This window comes from Mastigoproctus giganteus, chromosome 13, assembly GCF_048544385.1.
Source record: "Mastigoproctus giganteus isolate SK-2022 chromosome 13, ASM4854438v1, whole genome shotgun sequence".
NCBI lineage: Eukaryota > Metazoa > Arthropoda > Arachnida > Uropygi > Thelyphonidae > Mastigoproctus > Mastigoproctus giganteus.
Window position 1 is genome coordinate 20,232,590 of NC_143587.1, and position 21,150 is coordinate 20,253,739.

General features: G+C 41.2%; 1 protein-coding gene across 1 annotated transcript in view; it reads left to right on the forward strand.

Moving 5' to 3' along the window:
- Positions 1–21,150, forward strand: part of LOC150075838 (protein Obscurin-like) — a 598,361-nt gene that overhangs the window by 41,481 nt on the left and 535,730 nt on the right. The gene's annotated exons all lie outside the window — the stretch shown is intronic.

A 21,150-nucleotide genomic window follows, 5' to 3' on the forward strand; every position in this document is an offset into this window, starting at 1 on the left:
AATTATCTTCTATAAGTAGATTATAGACCTAGTCAGGATCCTTAGTTTATTCTAAATTGAGATAGCGAGATTTCGAAGCTAATCAATACTTACGAGTCCGTAGAAATACCGTTCGTGAATTCCCGCCATTTTTACACGATAGCATAAGCTTAGTGTAGTGTAGTGCATAATATAATATTGTCAATTAATCAGTAAATCTATTAATCTTGATAAACTTTATTGTCAATTAAATTGTATTTTTAACTCTATAAATATATATAACGACTTAATCGTAACAAATAATTAATACATAACTATAGTGGTACACGTGATACGGAAGTTGTATGAAGGGAACACTAGATACCGAAAAAAAAAAAAAAAAATATATATATATATATATATATATATATATAACATAACTGTTTTGGGATATAACTTAAGGATTTAATTTTTGTTTTAAATTTTATTGAATTAAATTGGAATCATGACTCTGACCAGAGCAGCAAAGCAAAAGGCTCAATCTAATGGGAGTGCTGTGGTTCAGGGGAGAACTGAGGGGGGCAGTTGCCCTCTGAATCACAGTCTATTAAAATGCACTGTTTGCTTGATGTTTGCGGAGCAGTCGGGTACGGGACATGATACTGCCAAGGGGGATGTCTTTGTGTGTGCACGATGTAAGGAGTGCAAGGAAATCAGGCGACAACTCAGCGTTGTTATGGGCCTTTATGAGACCTTGAAGGACAGGGTGGATGCCCTCGAAGGAAATAAATTGAGAGGCCCATCAAGCTCTCAGCTGCCCACATCAACGCCAGAGCTTGCACTTGGTCATCAGGCAACACAGGGGCAGCCCCCTAGGCAGAATGCGCTGTTCCCACAGGAACTAGTAGTTGTTGGTGACTCTATTGTCAGGGAAACGGGGAACATACTTTGTAAAAAGGATAGGTGGAATAGGACCAGGGTATGTCTGCCAGGGGCAAAGGTTGATGACGTTGTAGAGCGGATATCATCTTTTAAGGGCACAAAAGGTGATATAGTTGTACACGTTGGCACTAATGATATTAAGAGTAGGAGACCGGCGGAATTACTTAGCAAGTACAGGTCACTGTTGAAAAAAAGCCGTGAATTAGGGTTGAACTTGAAAGTGTCTGCAATTCTGCCCAGACACGATAGGAGGGAGTATATGATGAGAGCCTTGTCGATCAATTCGGCCCTGGAGGGATTGTGCAAGGCTCAAGGGGTAGAATTTTTTTCAGCCTGGACTGTACTTGTTAACAGGAGAGATTGCTTCTACAGGGATGGGATACACTTAAATAGAAAGGGTGCAAGAATTTTTGCTGATGCTGTCGAGGCAGTGTTAGGTGGGTCGGAAAACTGCTAGTTGGGGGGGATACAAGGACTAATAGATTAACAGTAGCCACTGGCAGAGGTGGAAGTGATTCTTGCACTGCTTCTATTCAAATGAGCAGAAGTCTGAAAAACAAGATGCAGGATATTTCAGAGACTGCTGGTAGTCATTGCGTTACAAGTAAACACATGGGTTGTGTTAGGGTAGCTAAGAATAGAAACAGGTGCATGTATACCTGCGTGTACACCAATGCTAGGAGTTTGGTAAATAAATTTGATGAATTTGAGGTATTGCTCAAAACATCAAAGGCAGATATTGTTGGGATATCAGAGACGTGGTGTCACACAGATATAAGTAATGCGGAACTGGAATTTGGGGAATACAATGTATATAGAAAGGATAGACAGGACAGGAGGGGAGGAGGGGTTATGCTATTAATTAAGAAACACATAAAGTCAAAGGAAGTGAAGCCAGTTGACATCGATGGACAGGGCAGTGTCGAGTCAGTTTGGTGTGACATAAGCATAGGGAAATCAAAATTGAGAGTAGGAGTGTGCTATAGGCCTAATGACTCTGATGAGTATAATAATATATTGTACAGGGAAATAGAGTGGGCCAGTAAATCAGAGAGTCTTATAATGGGGGATTTTAATTTCCCAGATATTGACTGGAATTTGTGGGTTGGTCACTCGCACACTAGCAAGGCTTTTGTGGATTTATTGGATGATTGTTTTCTACATCAGCATGTTCGTGAGGCAACAAGAGGGAGCAATACTCTTGATCTGATTATCAGTAGTGATTCTTCATGCATTAAGAACCTGCAGATAAATGAACCACTAGGTGGCAGTGATCACAGTGTGTTGAAGTGGGATTTACTCAAGGAGGTAACTACCATCAGAGGTAAAGGGAAGGGTTTTTGTTTTCGTAAAGGCGACTATGATGGTCTGAGACAGTATTTAAATTCTATACAGTGGGACCAACTGATGATGTTACCAACAGCAAACTCAAAATGGGAAGCATTCAAGGAACTAATCTTGGTGGCTACCAGGCTTTACATACCAACTAAGAAATATTGTTCAAGGTTTAGGCCTAAATGGTTGTCAGATGGACTAATGAGACATGTGGCAGAGAAGAAAAATGCATGGGATACATACAAATTAATGGGTGACATGGAAGCCTATGATAGATATAAGTTGGTCTGTAACCAAGTCACAAAGGAGATTAGGCAGGCGAAGGAGGACTACGAAAAATCCTTGGCAAAGGATGCAAAGAAAAACAGAAAGGAGTTCTTTACATACTTGAACTCGAGAAGGAAAGGGATGAATCAGATTGGTCCACTGGATATTGATGGTTCAACAGTTGAGGATCCTGCTCAGGTGGCTAACAATCTAAACGAGTATTTTGCATCTACATTCACGCATGAGGAGTTATTCAGGAAGGAGAATGATGTAGGTAAAGTAAACATTGGCAGTGAGCTGGATGATTTTGTAATAACTGAGAGGAAAGTGGAGGAGAGATTGTTGAGGATAAACATAAAAAAGGCACCTGGGGTGGATGGGATCTATCCAGTTATATTAAAGGAGGCAGCAAAGGAAGTATGCAAACCCCTAGCCATAATTATGAGAGCTTCTTTGGACTCAGGGGAGGTACCCATAGACTGGAGATGTGCAAATGTAACCCCAATTCACAAAGGAGGATCAAAGGCTGACACAAGTAATTATAGACCTGTTAGTTTAACTTCTGTTCCAGGTAAATTAATGGAGGCACTGGTTAAAGAAGCACTGCAGGATCATCTAGACAAGAATTCAGTTATAGCTCAGACGCAGCATGGTTTTGTTAAGGGCAGGTCTTGCCTGACCAATTTGATTGGATACTATGATGTAGTCACAAAAGAACTGGATGCAGGGAATAACTTTGATATTATATATTTGGATCTTAGAAAGGCTTTTGATACTGTTGCACATGGAAGACTGCTGCACAAATTGGAGCAGTGTGGCATTGGAGGCAAATTGCTGCTATGGATAAGGGGATGGTTGAGTGGCAGAAGACAGAGAGTGGTAATCAATGGACACTGCTCAACGTGGACTAATGTTATTAGTGGAGTTCCTCAAGGTTCAGTGTTGGGTCCATTGTTGTTTTCGGTGTTTATGAATGATATTGATGATGGGATATCAAGTTTAATGTCTAAGTTTGCAGATGATACAAAGGTTGGCAGGGTCGTTAAGGACACTACTGACGCTATGCTGCTGCAACAGGATCTGGAAAGGTTGAACAGATGGGCTGAGAGGTGGCAAATGAAGTTTAACATTGACAAATGTAAAGTACTACATATGGGTAACAGTAACCCCAGAGCAATGTATCAACTCTGCGGTACTACACTGACAGTGGTGGAGAATGAAAAGGACCTGGGGGTAATTGTGCAGGCAGATATGAAGTTCTCTGAGCAGTGCAGACGAGCTGCAAGAGTAGCTCATGGTGTCTTGTCAATGATATACAGGAATTTTTCTAGCAGGGATAAGGAGGTGATTATTCCCTTGTATAAGGCAATGGTTAGGCCACATCTTGAGTACTGTATACAGGTCTGGAGGCCTCATTTCAAGAAGGATGTAGAGCTGCTGGAACGGGTACAGAGAAGGGCAACAAGATTAGTAAATGGAACAAAGGGTTGCTCTTACGAAGAAAGGCTTAAGTTTTGCAAATTACAGAGTCTGGAGACTAGGCACCGGCGAGGTGATCTGATAGAGGTGTATAAGGCTTTGAATGGTTTGAGCATGCTCAATGCCAATGGGATTCTTCATCTTTCTCAGAATAATCACCTCAGAGGGCATAAATTCAAATTGAGGAAAGACGGATGTCGGATAGATGTGCGGAAATTTGCCTTTGGCCAGCGGGTGGTTGGTTGGTGGAACCGACCTCCATCACTTGTTGTTGAAGTTGATAGCCTAAACAAATTTAAAGCTCAACTGGACAGGTATTTCGAACGAACGGAGGGGTGAAATGGGAGAGGGTTTTTTTTTTTTTTTTTGGCTGATGCTGAATAAGCTTGCTTTCGTGCATCATATGCCTCTACTAATGCTAATGCTAATGCTATATTTTATTGCACGTGTACAAACTGAAATGACAGTTAACTTCATATTATGTACTGTAAATGAGCAAAATAAGTCCTCAATATTTTGTTCTTCCTCCTCGAGCTGGAATTATAGCCTTGCAACGATCTGGCATAGAGTTAATCAACTTATGGATATACGGTTGCCCAATTTCGTAGTACCACATTCTTACAATGCTTTCCTACAGCTCAATCTTACTTTTTTTGGCTTCTTCTGAGCAATTTTAGATGACATTATGTACCAGCAATTTTCAATAGGGTTCAAATCTGCACTGTTGCTGGGCCAGTCCAACACTGTAATACCAGCATTTCTGAGGTATGACTGCACCTTAAGGGAGAAAAACGAGGATAAACAAGGGTGTAATATGTTTTAAGCCTTGTGAGACAAGAAGACAAACTCATCATTAAATCTCAGGACCTTGCAACACAGCAATTTTGCTGTGTTGCAAGGTCCTGAGTCAGAACCTGTTGAAAAATACAGTTTTGGACGTCTGTATGGTGACCCCTAATAACGGTTTTCAAGCACTCCTCCAAGATAGCAGTGTAGGTTTCTGCATTCACCGTTCCGTTAATAAACTTAATTCGACCCATCCCTTTGCTTGTTATGCATCCCCAGACCATCTGACCGGAGGGGAACTTTACAGTCGGTGTTATGCAGTCAGGATAGTATGCCTCCGATTTTCGTCTTCTGACATATCGCTTCCCATCCGAGCCATGCAGGTTGAATTTCGATTCGTCAGAAAAGATGACGGTATCCCATTGCTCTTTTGTCCGTGAAACATGCGTTTAGCACAAGCAAGTCGCTTCTTCCTCATTTGTTGGGTCAACAAAGGCTTCTTGGGCCGATAGGCATGCACACCACATTCCGAAAGCCGTCTTTGGATAGTTCATGCACTTATTTCTACACCAGAGGCCATCTCAAAGTCCAGTTTTAGATCAGGAGCACTAGCATGGCGATTACGAAGGCATGCCGTTTCAAATATCGATCTTGGGAAGGCGTAGTCACTCTCTTACGGCCTGATCCAGGTCTTCTCTTTACATCCCCGGTTTCACGCTTTAATTTCAGCACCCGGGATACTGTTGACTGGTGGCAGCCTATTTTATCAGCGATAACACGCGTAGAAAGCCCTTCCTGGGATAGAGAATGTCCCAGGAAGGGCTTTCTACGCTTTATGTTGCTTACACCTCCGCTAACCAGGATACTAATGAGCCTGTATACCCTGCCAACGCCGTATTTATAGAAACGACTGATGCAATACCTTGCAATTACTGTCTGATTCAATAGAAGCGTTATCTGACGCAATATCTTTGCTTTGCGACAAACAAAATGACTGTAATCAAACAATATCTTATACGTTTCCCTACAAATGTTACTTTTTTTAAGGTGATGCAGTTTTTTTTGTCCGCCACTGTATGAGGAGAAATTGTTGCCGAAATTCATGTTGATATTTTAAATGAACTACTTCATTTTTTTTCTTTATTTATTATTATTATTATTATTATTATTATTATATTGTAATTAAAATAGGGTTTCCAACTTTCAAAAGTGAAAAAAAAAAAAAAAAAAACGGTACAAGCAAAAAAAAAAAAAAAGGGAAAGAAAATATATTATATGCCTTTAGCAGCTCACATTACTTTTTTTTTTTTTTTTACTTCAACCTACAGACAGTATCCTAAGCTGGAAGAAGCATAATATTGCAATTCATGCAACAAATATGACGTACTTGAAAATGATCGCCTTAAACTGGTCAAAATTAACTAAAATATAATAATAACAATAATAAATAATAATAATAAACTATATAAAGTACATCGCCATGGAACCCGGATTGTCAGATGGCACATGACGATGCTACCTGGAAACGATCCAACAGATCACCGCGGATGCAAGGTGATCACCCAGACTGAGTACACTCGTAAACACGACCAGGTAGCCAGGATAATACATTAGAAGCTATCAAGGAAATACCAGTTGATCAAAGAAATTGTCCCCTATTACAAGTACGAACCCCAGGCAGCACCAGAGACCCCAACCCACAAGCTGTACTGGGACCGTGCCATAATAACGGACAAGACAATCTCACACAACAGACCAGACATAAAATGTGTCGATAAGAACGAAAAGGCTACCTATCTGATTAACATAGCGGTGACAAACACTGGCAACCCCCAGAAAACCCATGAGGAGAAAATCAGGAAGTATACGAACCTAAAACTGGAGATCAAAGAGATGTGGCATATGCAACAAGTAACGACCATTCCGATCATCGTGTCAACCACCGGTATGATGTCAAAGACCCTGCCTATCAGCAAGGTCTCCCAGAGCACACCTACAAGGAACTCCAGAAAGTCGCATCCTGAGCACATGTAGGATAGTCAGAAAGTTCCTCGACCAACCAGACACCAGACATAACAACAACCACCCTGTGTACTTGGTAGCATACCAGTCACGGGGTACAGCCCCAAAATCAGGGAGAAATAATAATAATAACAATAGATTAAAATGGAGAGCATCAATTTTTAAATCTCTTTAACAAATGTTTATTGAAATTGTGAAAGTTATCAAAAAATTCTAAGTAAAAAAAAATTAACAGAAGACGTAGCAAACGTGTGGTAACTCGTGCAGCTTGCAATGAAGCGGTACAAAATGTGGTGTGATGATGATAGGGGTTGTATAAGAATTACCAAAGCGGTCACATTACAGAAGTCGATACAAGATTATCGAAAATATGGTCACATGACATCAGTACGGCGTATGATCCACTCCAATGACTAAACAGGCCTGACAGCGGTGAACCATGCTCGATATTAGAATATCTATAAGATTCTGTGGCAATAAATCCCATTCTTCTATCAGCGCAGATCATAGCTCACCAAGTGACCGAGGAATTCTCTGTCAGCGTCCCACACAAGTTCGATCGGATTTAAGTCTAGTGATCGTGTGGCCACGGCAGTCGTTCGACATCATCAGTTTCAAGATATTCTTCCACCACTTAAACTCTGTGCATTGGCGTTGTCGTGCATGAAAAGAAAATCAATATTGATTTTATTTTCATCTGGGCCAATCGTATCTCTCAAAAATCGTCATAGGGTTCCAGGATCTCTTCGCAGTTACGGTACCCTTGTCAAAAACATGAAGAGGGGTGCGGCCGTTGATCATTATTCCACCCCACACGAGAATATCGCCTCTGTAATTGTCCCATTCTATGATGTTGGAGGATGGTACCTCATTCTTCGTTGTCTCCAGATGAAATAATGTCTAGAATCTGTTTTCCGAGGGCCCCTATACCCTATTTTTTTACTGTTAAAGTAGGACGTAGGGTCCCCTGAAAATATTTGCCTAGGGACCAAATACTCCCTTGACCCGTCATCTCAAAGAATCATCTAAACTGCAATCACTTGCCATCCTGAGTACTGGAAATGTGGCTATCCCACTGAGCAAGCCAAAAAACGCCAATGAAGTGATGTGGTCGCAACCTGTACTTTTATAGGCATTAAAAATTTGCATAATGTGCGGCTCTGTAACGTGGTAGATTGATTTCTATTGGATACTCGGAATTTTCATGCCAGGATGCCTATTATATCAAATATTCGCCTTCGACGATACTGTTCATAATAAAATATTAATGAAAAACACTTTGTTCTATTAATTTTGTCGAGCAGTGTATTGTCATAAATGTACAGACGTAACAAGTTCCTTATAAATTTTATTGATGAAATATTGATTTTGAGCAGTCAAAATGTCGACGTATATTTTGCATTTGAGTAGTCAAAGGTTCCTCATTCAGAAAAGAATCATTAGCTTTAAATGAGAAAATTCGCTTCCGAGTAGGATCCATACAAGAAATTATAAAATCTCCAAGTGCAGATTTCCTAAGAAGTATCGAAGGTTGGCAACACTCGTTTTCCCGTGAATTTGGTTCTGAGATATATTTAGATACGTTTCCTAACCAACATTTACTGTCTACAGCTTATTAAGGACAGCGAACCTCTTTGTGTTGTTATCCACTTGTCATTAGTTTTTATTTAATTTCACCTTCTAGACAATTACACTTGTTCTTATTTTTATTGTCCTCAAAACACAAACGCCGTGGTCTACTTCCTACTTAAAATTAGGGAAGATGGCTGGCCTAGACCATGAAGGTCAAATTCCATTTGTGACTACAAGAAACTTGACTCTGGTGTTAAAATTTCGATTGGAAGTCTTGGATATCAGTGCATGACAAACCATGACCCAGATGACTGTTTTACAAAGAATCTTTGTTGAAAAGCTGTGCCGTGTTGAACGTTGTCCAAAGCTAAGTAGTTTTCTGGGGGGAAAGTTGCCAATAACATTGGTCTTCATTCTGTTATTTCTGTATAGCCATTCATTTTGTAGGACGAATTAGAATAAAGTAATAAGTGAAAAATTGTATTAAAACCACTTTATTTTTTATAAAATGTTCTGATATTGCTAGTATTCTGAAAACAAATTAGAGTATATGCAATAAATCCTTCCTTCCTTACCGATACTTATTCTTATTCACGATTTGAGATTACTTTTCTGTAGGGTCCGTTCATGGATATTTAGTCTATAGTACGCAAATTTATAAAACCGCCCCCGGATGAATGCTGGATTTAATGAAAGCGTAGCATAATTCAAACGATAACTGGAATTGCTTTCTGGAAGCTGCAGAATACATAGAAGTAGGCATGTCTTCTTGTTATCAGTCTTTCAAGTTGCAGATTATTTTGGTTTTGAATAGCGCTGTTTCAAAGCACGTTTGAACCTGTCAGTGGACCGGACCCAAAACCACCCAGGCCCACGAGACGCCTATTCAATTGATTTATGACCAGTAATAATAAAAATAATCAAGAATTGCATTTAGAATATTTTACACAAGCTGATAATTTAATTCACGGAATGGCAGTGCCATCGTACAACCATTAGTTTCGGGGAACTGCGAATAGATGGCAGAAGGGTGCATGTCCAAGAATATGCTGACATTGTTGCAAGTTCCGACCTGTCTGTGGCTCGAAGTTAAATGCTACAAGCGTGAATCGTTTTGTGAGGTGTTTCTGGATCATAATAACGGATCATATCTCATGACCAGTTGACTACAAATGTAAGACAAAAGTATAAAATATAGAATGGAAGCTGAGCTTAAATGTAGATTATGAGTGAAGTATATTCTTTGTCTCCCCCCCCCCCCGGATAGGATGATGTGCAGATTGCTCATTATGGTCCCCTGCCTGAGTAGCAGACACCATGCTGTTGCTACTCAGCCCGCGTGATGTGGGATGCTGACACTGGTCAGAAGGATTAAACTCTGACCAGGGTGGGACAGAGCACCACACAGGCGTTCCAACATAAGGATCCCTATGATCTTTCGTTCCTATCACCTGGGTTGGTTGTTCTCTCACTCCCCCAACCTGGGTGCCCCCCTTCTCATGGTGGGTAACCCCTGCTATCTGTCAACTCCCACTCCCAGGGCAGGATAGGCATTCTGGCCTGGGGGACCCCTTCTGTCTCCCCTTTCAACCAGGCGGGCGCCCTTACTACTTCCCCCTTCTTTCTTTCTACCACTTTAATCCCCTCCCACTTCCTATCTTCCCAGCATGACCTTCAGCCTTTAATTATTTTTTTAACTGAGTTTTCCCTGTCTGTACCTTTGGCTACCACAGGGTTTTCCCCGCTAGTGCTTTACACTCCCTACAGCCTGGCCCGCCTCCTCGTGGCGTTGGAAGGTAAACTAGAGGTTTTGGGTGAAACCTAGGCCCCCTAGACTAAGAGACGAGATGAACATCACAAGCCCACACTAATACCGAACACTTATTAACCTACATAAATTTGGCCTTCACAGAGTTTTGTATTCATCACATTGCCCGAAGAGGAGTTGGGGGAACCCCATAGTCGCATTAAAATTAGCACTATACACTATGTCCAATCAAAACATTATGTTCACCTACCAGAGAGGTTATGGCTTCCTCTTAACGCTAATGTAGAGTCCACGCCACAGAGCGAGGCATGGACTCTACAAAGCCTCTGAACGTTGCAGGAAATATGTTGTATTCAGAGTGTGGTCTAGAAGTATGAGGACTCTTTAAGAAATTCCCACGAAAACATCTCCCATACCAAAACACTGCTGCCATCTGTGTGTTTCTGATAGACCAGGATATCGGAGTGATTCCTCTCAGCAGTTTGCCACCGTACCCTCTATCTGCCGTCCACATGGTATGGTAAGAAACGTGATTAATCGAAAAGGCAATTTTTTATAGTTGTAAATGGTGAGCACCTACTCCGCGGCCCATACGGAGGAGGGTTCGTTGAATCGTGGTCTTGGAAACACCGCTGGTCATTCTGCCGTTTTCCATTGGCTCGGCGACTGCTGCTCGTTCACTGTCCATTTATTCTTGGAACACGTTTAACTTCAGCACTTCGCGAACAATCTACAAGATTGGTAGTTTCCGTACTGTCAGGTACCAGATGAAGGGTGGCAACCCTTCACTGGTACTTGACAATCATCCCTTTTTTGTAGTCTGTCAGATCACGTCCCTTGCCCGTGTCGATCAAGTACTTTGTATAGACCCCACATCACGAACCTGCGGTATCACATTTACCGGTTCTCACAGCTACACGTTTTATGAAGGGAGGAACGAACGATTGCTAAAACATTGGGGTGGTCGTAATGTTTTGATTCGATAGTGTATTTTATTGAGGCAGTATTTTATTCCTCTGCAAAATTTTACGGCAGATTTTTCTAATTTTATTAAATTTGAAAAAATGTCAGAAACATTTATAAATGCTACAAGTCTATGGGAGCGGAACAATGTGTAAAGCACAGGTTTGTATGGGTTAAAAGATTTCATGAAGGAAGGGAAGATTAAAACAAAGAAAATTTTAGTAATAAAATATTTCTTGAATAAATGATTTAAAGGTAAAACCTCATATCCTTTCAAACCTGAATCGAAGCAGCTTCAAAATCGAAGGTCAAAATCATGTTGATCTTCATATTCAGTATCAAAGGAAATTTCCATTACGAATTTGTTCCTCCGCAACAAACATTTTATCAAACATCCATCTTAACTTTTGTCAAAAAAGACTGAATCTTTTGGAGAAATAAGAGGATTTTTTTTTTTACATAATTAGTTGGACTACTTTATTATTAGACTTCATATTCAGCCAATGTGGAACAACCAAATTGGGGCCCAGTAGTTTCCGTCCCAATTTATTATCCACAAAGTGTTCTACTACTCAAAAGAACGCTGGAACACGCTATTATAATCATTCGTTTGGCGATGTCAGTGTTCAAACTCTGAGAGACAGGAGGAGTCCTTAAATCTCTCTTTAGTGTGTCTCATGTGTCAAGAGACGTCAGCCAAGAATCAGGGTAAATAATTCAAATTAATAGATTTTCCTTCCAAAAAACATGTCTCATCCATTTAAGATTTTGTATGAGACTCTTAATTACTTGGTGATGGGATAGAGGGAGGATCGATCTAGTTATAGTTATTCATCTCAAGGATAGACATTATAAAGACATGATATAAATAACTGAGAGTTATCCTACCACTCCCCGAGATTTTTGTCGTATCGTCGCTCTAGTTCGATTCTGGATATAAATGCAAAACCCGGTGAAAGACATTGAACTGGAACTGTCTTCTGTTCATTATCAAGCTCATAATCTTCAGGGGGAAAAAAAGAAAACAGTAAACGTGGAAGGAAACATTGCGTAACAAGAATGGTGATGGTATTCTGTATTTACCAAGGTAACCTTGCATATTGCTTTAGGTTCAAGAATCTAGCTTGTGCAGGTCAATGGTTCCTTATGTTCAAGGTAGACTTTCCTGTTTGGTGGGGAATGACGGCAGAAACCTCTACACCTCCGCTTACCGACTAGGTCAAACTCATAATTGGCTAGCTGAAACCCTTCATTCAACCGTGGCGAGTCTGGGGTATAAGATTATAAGCTGAAGGAAATGGAAAATGCATTTATGTAATTCATTAATACGATTTATCGTATAAACGTTTAATTTACATCTAGGGGAAAATCTTGTTTAACTAACCTCGTTAGCTGTCTCTAAATGAGATGTTTTCTTTATGGCTATTAATTAATTAATTGGTTATAAATAATTATTGGTTATTATTTAGCCAGTTACGGCCATAAAGCCAGTAAACCCCTGGCTTTATGGCCGTGAAGGGCAATAAAGATTATCTCTCTAATTATTTCGCGTCTGGTTAGCTATTTTGACACAGTTACCCATGAACTGGATGTAGGGAATAAAACACCTCCGTAGCCGAGTGGTCAGGTGCGAGGGTGCAAAAAAGTACACTTGCGTTGAGTGACCATGGGTCAAGCTCATGTGATTGCTAAATACGGTATAATGCTCTTGTATTCTCTCTATCTTGTGAACTCCTCTCACCTTATGTTGTCTTCCCGAGGTATAAACAGAAACTTTATTTATTTATTTAAATTCTGACCTATTTTTTTGGTCTTAGCAAAGAATTTGAATTAGTTCCTCATGAGAGATTATTGAATAAGCTTTCCGGAATATGTTAGGATCAAGAGCAAGATTCTAAGATGGATCGCAGAGTGGTTGCAGGACAGCAGGCAGAGGGTAATGATTAATTGATATCCTTCAGAATGGTGTAACGTCAAAAGTGGGATCCCCAAGGATAGGTTCGTGGACTACTGTTGTTTCTGATTTATATAAACGACATCGACGCGGGTATACTGGGCGTAATTCCAAAGTTTGCAAATGATATAAAGATGCAAGGCCTCCGCAGCCGAGTAGTCAGGAGCGGGAGTGCAGTAGCACACGCTCTTTGAGTAGACTGGGGTTCAAGCCCCTGACTGCTAAATACGGTCACTCTGCCAACCTTCATTGGACCAGCGTGACAGATTATGGTCCCTTTCCCTCAACATGAATTGTTGAGGCGGCTTCCATCCTGAAGTTGACAAATAATGGCTGCTGCTTAGCTTTTTGCTTTTATAAAGATGGAGAGAGCGGTTAATCATCGGTGCCAAGCAGCGGTCCTTCAAGATGACTTTGACAGACTTAAAGGATTTTCAGAAACTTGGCAGCTATGTTTTAACAGAGCAAAAGGCAAATTGTTACACTTAAAGAATAGCAACCCCAACTTATAAACTTGGTGGGCTGAAATAAAAATAATAGAAGCAGAAAGCGATTTGGGAACCATGATAAGGTTGCCAGGCAAGCCATGGTGTCCTATCAATAATCCTACTGTATGAGGCAATAGTAACACCACACTTGGAATACTGTCCAATTATGGAGATCTCACCTAAAAAAAAAAAAAAAAAAAAAAAAAAAAAGACAGCTTCTTGAAAAGGGTCCAATGAATACCCGCTTAGAGAGATCTACAGAAGGACCACCGTATCAGGAAAGACTTCGTTCATGTGGATTACCGAAGTTGGCAACTACGCATCTTAGAGGGGACTGATTGAGATCTATAAAGCTTTGAGAGGAGAGATTAAAATGAATGAAGGCGAGATTTTCACTGTTATAAATGATCCCAGAACTAGGGACCATAAATTCAAATTACGGGGGGGGGAGAATTAGACTGGATTGCAGAAAGCTTAATTTTAGAAATCGAGGTGTTGATTACCGGAATCCGTTACCTCCGCGGCTAATAGCTTAGAGAATTCAAAGATCTACATGATTGTTCCTACTTGAGGGAAGCACAAAGTTAAGCTAATTTTCTATCTACTTTTTTTTATATTTTATTTTATTTTTTATGTTTATTTTGTATTTTTTAAAATATTTCCTTATTATTTATTTTTATTATTTTCTTTTATTATTTATTATAATATTATTTTATGTTTGGCTGGTGCAGTAAAAATCGATGGCCTCCTGGCACTACACAGCTAATAACAATACCAGAACTAATACTAATACTGTCCCTTTTATCATATTGGATGGTACTCGCTGATGAATCACAAGGTATATAAGTCATGGGCATGTGGATAGTGTCCTCTATATATCGACGTAACACTACTGGATTATTCGAAATGTGCTAACAAAAAAATTCTTCCAACAGATTCACTTGGCCGTTTGGTAGGTGGTACCATCTCATTGGAACTTTCAACTTCATCCGGAGAATCAAATAAATTGTAAAACAATCTCATGGTATCATTCAGCATTAATTATTCGTTGAAAAAAAAAAGTTTCAAGAATACGTTTTCGTGGCATAGCGAACCAATTTTAAATGTATTCAAAGGTTTTTCAAAAACGGGTGGAAAATTCACAGAGGTCCAGATGTAGACTGAGAAGACAAAATTTATGGGATGCTTGGTTCCTGGGCAACGCAAAGCTGTCACCCCTCTCGCTAGTAGACGAACCCACCGCTTGGCAGGTATATAGGTACACTGCATTCACGTAGACGGTAATTCGATGTCGGTATGGATAAACGTCGTTAGTTAACCGACTTTGAAAGAGAGATGATGGTGGTTTCTCCGCCCCCATCGTGGACAGCGTTGTGGGCGGAGAACGGTGACGGATGAACCTGGCCGCCGACATTTGTCTCACGTTATAGCCAACCGAAGTGCGACAGTGGCACAAATCACCGCCAATTTCAAAGAAGGAGGTGCCAGAAACGGCTTTGCCATGACCATCAGACGATCATTAGCGCCGCAATAGGTTATGGGACCGCCGACCCACCAGATTCCCATTGCTAAAATCACGACACGAGACTGTACGTCTCAACTGGGCGAAAGAACTTCGGCACTGGACGTTGAATGATTGGAGACGGGTCTCCTGGTCCGCTGAGTCCCATTTCCAGTTATTTCGAGCGAACGGGAGAGTGCGTATCTGGCAGAAACCACACGAAGCTCTGCAGCCGTCATGTCAACAAGGAACTGTTCAGGCAGGTGGACGGTCCGTAATGGTCTAGGGCGCGTTCAACTGGCACACGTTGGGATCTCTGGTATGTGTCGACGCATTTCTGAACGGTCCAAGTTATGTGCCCATCGTTGCAGACCATCTGCATCCCTTCATGGTCATCGGGCACCCACAGGGCAATGTACTTTTCCAGCAGGACCACGTGCCTCCCCACAAAGCCGTAGTGACTAGAACATGGTTCGAAGAGCATTCCGCTGATTTTACCATCATGGAATGGTCTCCCCGTTCACCGGACATGAACCCTGTGGAGCATCTTTGGAATTGTTCGTTCGAGCTTTGGATCCTCCACCCAGGAATGCGACGGAATTATGGACAGCGCGCAGCAAGCATGGATGGAAATACCCGTGGAACGCTTTCGTGAACTAGTGGACTCAATGCCTAGCCGTGTGACTGCCCTTATCCGGGCGAAAGGTGGTCCTACCCGTTACTAGGTAAGTATCCCAAGAATTCTGTCCACCCAGTGTAGATATTTTTCCTGTTTACATAACCAAACAAATGATACCAGTATCTCATCCCTGCACCTTTTTTCCCATATTCTTTCACTTTATGGACCACTGGGATGCAGTATGCACGCAAGTCTAATTTTTTAATTGCCATATGATAATTGAACTTTTTGTTTGATTTATTTGCAGAATTCTCAAGTGCAATGTGAACTTTAATTTTCCTGTCTTTGTCCACACTAGTTCAGAGCGACTGTATTTTTTCTGTCATGCACATTTTCAGTCTCTCGAAAACGATCTATCAAATGATGAATATACACTTACTTCTTGTTTCGAAGTAATTCTTGGAATGCGCAACAGCACTTCTTGCAAGATTGAGATTGAACACTCGATCTTCTTGGATAAAACGCAATTGAAATTAATACTTAAATATATAGTTATCCAATTAAAACGAAAATCCTGCTTGCAAACGGCTTTGTAATTGTTCATTGATTCTTATTACCTTTTAAATGCATTCTTTCCTGGGAAATCCAAAGTAAAATATCATAAGATAATGGTACTATTTGCTCAGTGAAGCGTTACGTCTTATTATCCTTTTTTTTCCCAAAGACAATCGATAAATGAATAATCAGTTAACCATATCTATGGATCAGTTGTCTCACAATTGAGAACTAAGGGGGTAGTTAACAATTCACAAAAGAACTGCCTCATTTCTGGTACATGATTAAAGTTTGTAGTCCCTTTTTATAATCGGTCATCCGCTTCAATCGTTAAACTTAAGTGGTTAAGTACGTTACTATCTTCCTTTTCTTCCTAGTTCATTAGATATCCTTCCTATAAATAGTAGTTGGGTGTTCTTTTGTGCGTGAAGAGTAGCTAAGTGATGGACAGCACGTGGTGTATTTATAGTGGCCGGTTGTGAGAACTAACGAACAACATCACAAAAAATCATTAGTTCAGAGGTACTTGGTGATAATAGATGAAAGACTGAGCTCCTCAATCCTCAAGCGTCCTTTATTCGGTGAATACTTCAGTGCCACACTGTGCTTCGAAGCATTCAACAAGCTTGGATGTTACTTTTATTGTACCTTATGACTCCATTATTGCCAAGGGAACGTTGGATTAAAGTGTTTTTTATCAATGTTTATGCAATGCATCAGACATCTTGAAACATGATTGGATATTAGTGAAATTTTTAATTAATAGAGGTAAGAATTTAGATTTATGAGATTGTTGTTGGTTTGATAAAGTATTATTTATTTCTTCTATTTGGAAGTGCAGTTCAGGTGATATTTTTTACTGCAATTACGAATTTCATTTATATCAGTTTAATTCACTTAATTATTATTATTATACTTGTGTTATTATTTTTCTCTGATGGGGGATTCTAGCCCTTGACGGGTACTAGTACCAAGTGCACAGGGTGATTGTCATGTTCTTTTTGTTTGTGTACGGTTTTAACCCATATTGTTCTGTAAATTGCATGTGTTCTATGGTAGATTTTTCTGTTTTGTGGGCCCTCGTGCGCAGCACAGTTGGTAGAATTGCTGTTCTGTCCCATACCTGGTGAAAGCACCTGGGTTCGAGTTCCGTCGATGACGTGAAGAATTTTTGTAGGCTTCTTTCACAACGTTGCTGAGTGAGTCGGTCTCAGGCGAAGGTAGCATGTTTTTTCGCCCGGAAAACTCCGGTTTTTCCTCCAGCAAACAGAAAATCTTCATAAGATCTTGTGTTGCCATAAGAATAACTATTTGTTCTTATGGCAACACACGATAATGCCATAAGAACATATAGTTGTTCGTATGGCATTATATACGGAGCAATATGTCCTTCGCTAATGATCCTAAAACCTAATAATAACAACAACTGTTTGCTGGACGAAATACTTGAGTTTCTGGGACGAAAAAAAGCCATGCTACCTCGCCTGAGACCGACTAACTCAGCCACGTTGTGAAAAACGCCCATAAAAATTCCTCACGTCATCGACGAGGCTCGAACTCAGGTCTTTTTCCATCTTCTATTAACTGTGCTACCCATGAGGGCTGGTTGTTATGTCCAGCTGTTATTACTGTTGGTTAAAAAACCTTCTGTCTATCCCTTTAGGTATTCTTTGGTAGACTTATGGTGCTAGGCTCTTATGTAGAGACCTCGGCATACTGGTGGTTCACACGATAACCGGGATGGTCGTTATTTGTTGTATATGCCACATCCCTTTGATTTCCTGTCTTAGGTTCATGGACTTCCTGGAGGTTGCCAGTGTTGGGCACCGCTGTGTCAATCAGATAGGTAGCCTTTTCCTTCTTGTGGGAAACTGTTATGTTCAGTCTGTTGTACGGGATTGTCTTGTCCGTTATTAAGGAGCAGTCCTAGTACCGCCTGATGTTCATACTTGTAATACGGTACACTTTTTTTGCTCAACTGGTATTTCCTCGCTAGCTTCTGATGCATTGTCCTGCCTACCTGGTCGTGGCTTTCAGTGTACTCTGTCTGGGCGATCACCTTGCATCCTACGGTGATGTGTTTGATCATTTCCGAGGCCAAGTATCATCGTCGACATGAGTCATTTGTCACTCCAGACGCCTTTGCGATGTATTTTCTGTAGTTCCTGGTGTTGATTAACTGGTCTTGGATGGTGAGCATGAATCCTTCAGTCTCGGGTGGAGCTTCCCGCTCGTAAGCCATACAATGGAAACCATTTTAGCTATTTGGCCTTGATGGAGGTCATTGGAGTGTTTTCGTTGCCCATCTTTTTAGCTTCGTTTTCTCCGTCTGGACTGTAGAGGCCTCCTCGCTTAGGTTGAGTGGGCTATGCCACTTGTCTATTTCCTAATGGCTTGGTGGAGTGCTGCTATATTTTTCTGGAAGTAATCCTTCAGGTTATCTGTTGCTCGATGAGATCTATCAGACCCCTTCCTCCTCCTTTCCGAGCTATTGTCAGTCTCTTCACGGCTGACTTCGGGTAGTGCTGGCGGTTCTTGATCATCATTGTTCTTGTCTTTCTCATGATATCCTCCAGCTCGGTGTTAGCCCAATCTGTGATCCCGAAGTATGTTAGCACTGGGACTGCATAGGTGTTTATGTGTTCCGCTATGTTCAGCTTTGCATGGAGCAGGCGCCTGAGTCTCTCTCTCTCTCTCTCTCTCTCTCTCTCTCTCTCTCTCTCTCTCTCTCTCTCTCTCTTGGTATTTTCCGATCAGGCAGGCCTTAATCTCCTTGTGCTCTGACTTCTGAGTCTGTATCATTCCCAGGTATATGTAGGTTTCTGCCCCTGTCATGGCTTCGATCTCTTTACTAGTCTGTACCTGGTAGTTTCGGTCTACTAATTTGCCCTGATGCAATCTGTGGATCTTGCATTTGTCTAGACTTAGTTCCATCATAATATCACTGACGGATTCTTTGTTGATCCGGAATAGTTGCTGGAGTTGCATCTCGGTTGCTTCGTAGAGCTGGATGTCATTCGTGTACAACAGGTAGGAGAAAGTGTACAGGTTTTTCCTTCCTTGAGGTTATATCCACATGTCTGTTGTTGAGTATGGTGGATAGCGAGTTGAATGCTAGACAGAACTACAGTGAGCCCAGGATATCTCCCTGAAAGAATCCTCTCCTGATTGGGGTCGGTTTGGTTGTGATATTTTTGACCTTGCTGGTACTCCATTTCGCCATGGCTGCTTCTAGGTAGTTTGTCACGGTCGGATTGACTTTGTAGATCTTCAGCGTCTCTATTAGCCAGCTATGAGGCACGGAATCGAGGGCCTTGCAGTAATCGATGTAAGCTTTGTACAGGTTGCAGCGTTTCTTATAGGCTTGCTCTATAACTGCGGCATCAATGGTTAATTGTTGCTTGCATCGATGCTCATCTGCTTATATGCTTTCTGCTGTTCGGCCATGATGTGATGTTCTGGCTCTTCAAGTGGTCTGATATCTTTTTTGTTATGCAGCTGGTCATGATTTTTCCCGTCTTTGGGAGACAGGTGATCATTCTATATTTTTCCGGTTTCTTGTATCTTCGTCTTTAGCTTTCATATATGTGATTCCTTGAGTAAGAAACTCTGGAATTGTCTCTAGGTGACTTATCATTCGGATGAACTGCACTGCTAGGTGCTTGTGTGTGCAAGAGAGCTTCTTGTACCAGCAGTTGTGAACGTTATCTATTACCGGGGTTCGCCAGTTGTAGAACTTTCTGATCGACTGTTGTACATCTTCCTCCTGAATCTTCCATTCTCTCATCTCTGTATATCCTTGGTTTTCTTCCGTTCTAGTTCTATCCAAGGGCTTGTCTGTCATGTCTTATTTACCTGCTCCATATGTTTCCCCAGAACTCCTCAATCGTCTTCTACTCGGGTGGTCCGTTTCCTTCTTGTCGGATACCCTTGTAGGCTCTTTGGTTTTCATTGAAGATTCAGTTATTTATTTTCCTCTGGGAACTCTCTTTCTAACGGCATAGTCTCTTGTTCTTCCTCCTCTGATTCTGTGTTGTCTATATTTTTTGTAGTTGATCGCTCACGTCCTGCTTGATTTTTTCCAAGATTGTAGGAGCTATCAAGTCCTTAGCGACGGTGGTCCTTCTCTGGTCCGCCATTCGCTGTTTGGTGATCTGAGTATCTGGAAATCGTTCCAGCATCTTGGTATGTAGTCTCGACCTGTACATTATCATATCGGTCTCTAGATTGGTTATTTCGTAGTATGCTCCCATGATGTACGTATTCATTTCGATGCTCCACTTTATGCGTTGGTGTTTTGTTCCCTCCTGGGTGGTCACTAGCTCAGTTGCGCAGGATGCACTTCCAGTTGATTGAGCTGGATGGTCTTGCCCTTCCCTTGTGGTAGCCATATGGAGGGACAGAGCTACTTGCTCCACTGTCTTCCTCAGGAGACGGTCTCTGACTTTTCGAACCGACCCCTCTGCCTAAGGCTTGAACGCGAGTGACTTTATCCTGTGCTACACTCGATGCAATACATAGTGGCATAGTATTTAGGGTAAGGCGCCACCAGTGGTCACCCACATCTGCACCAATCATCTGTCTATGGAGGTGGACTGATTTAGTTTCGGCTTAGGTCCAGTGCCATTGTTAGTTCCTGGGGTGACACCAGACGGCGCCACTTCCGGTTGTAGGTCCACTGAATCGACTTTCGCGATGTTTTTATTATTATTATTTTCCATTAATATTTAAATATTTATGTTTCTTTGCTTTCCTACATTTTTAAGTTTTATTTTATTAATAACTAGAATACCCGTGGTGAATATTTCGGCAAAACTGCTTCAGAAAAGTAACGAATATCGAAGGAATTACAAAAACCTCTCCCTCGACTCCCTTCCCTGCTAGCTCAAGTGTCAGTGGGAGACAGAGTCCAGCAATAAAATGACTAAAAATGGATTGTTG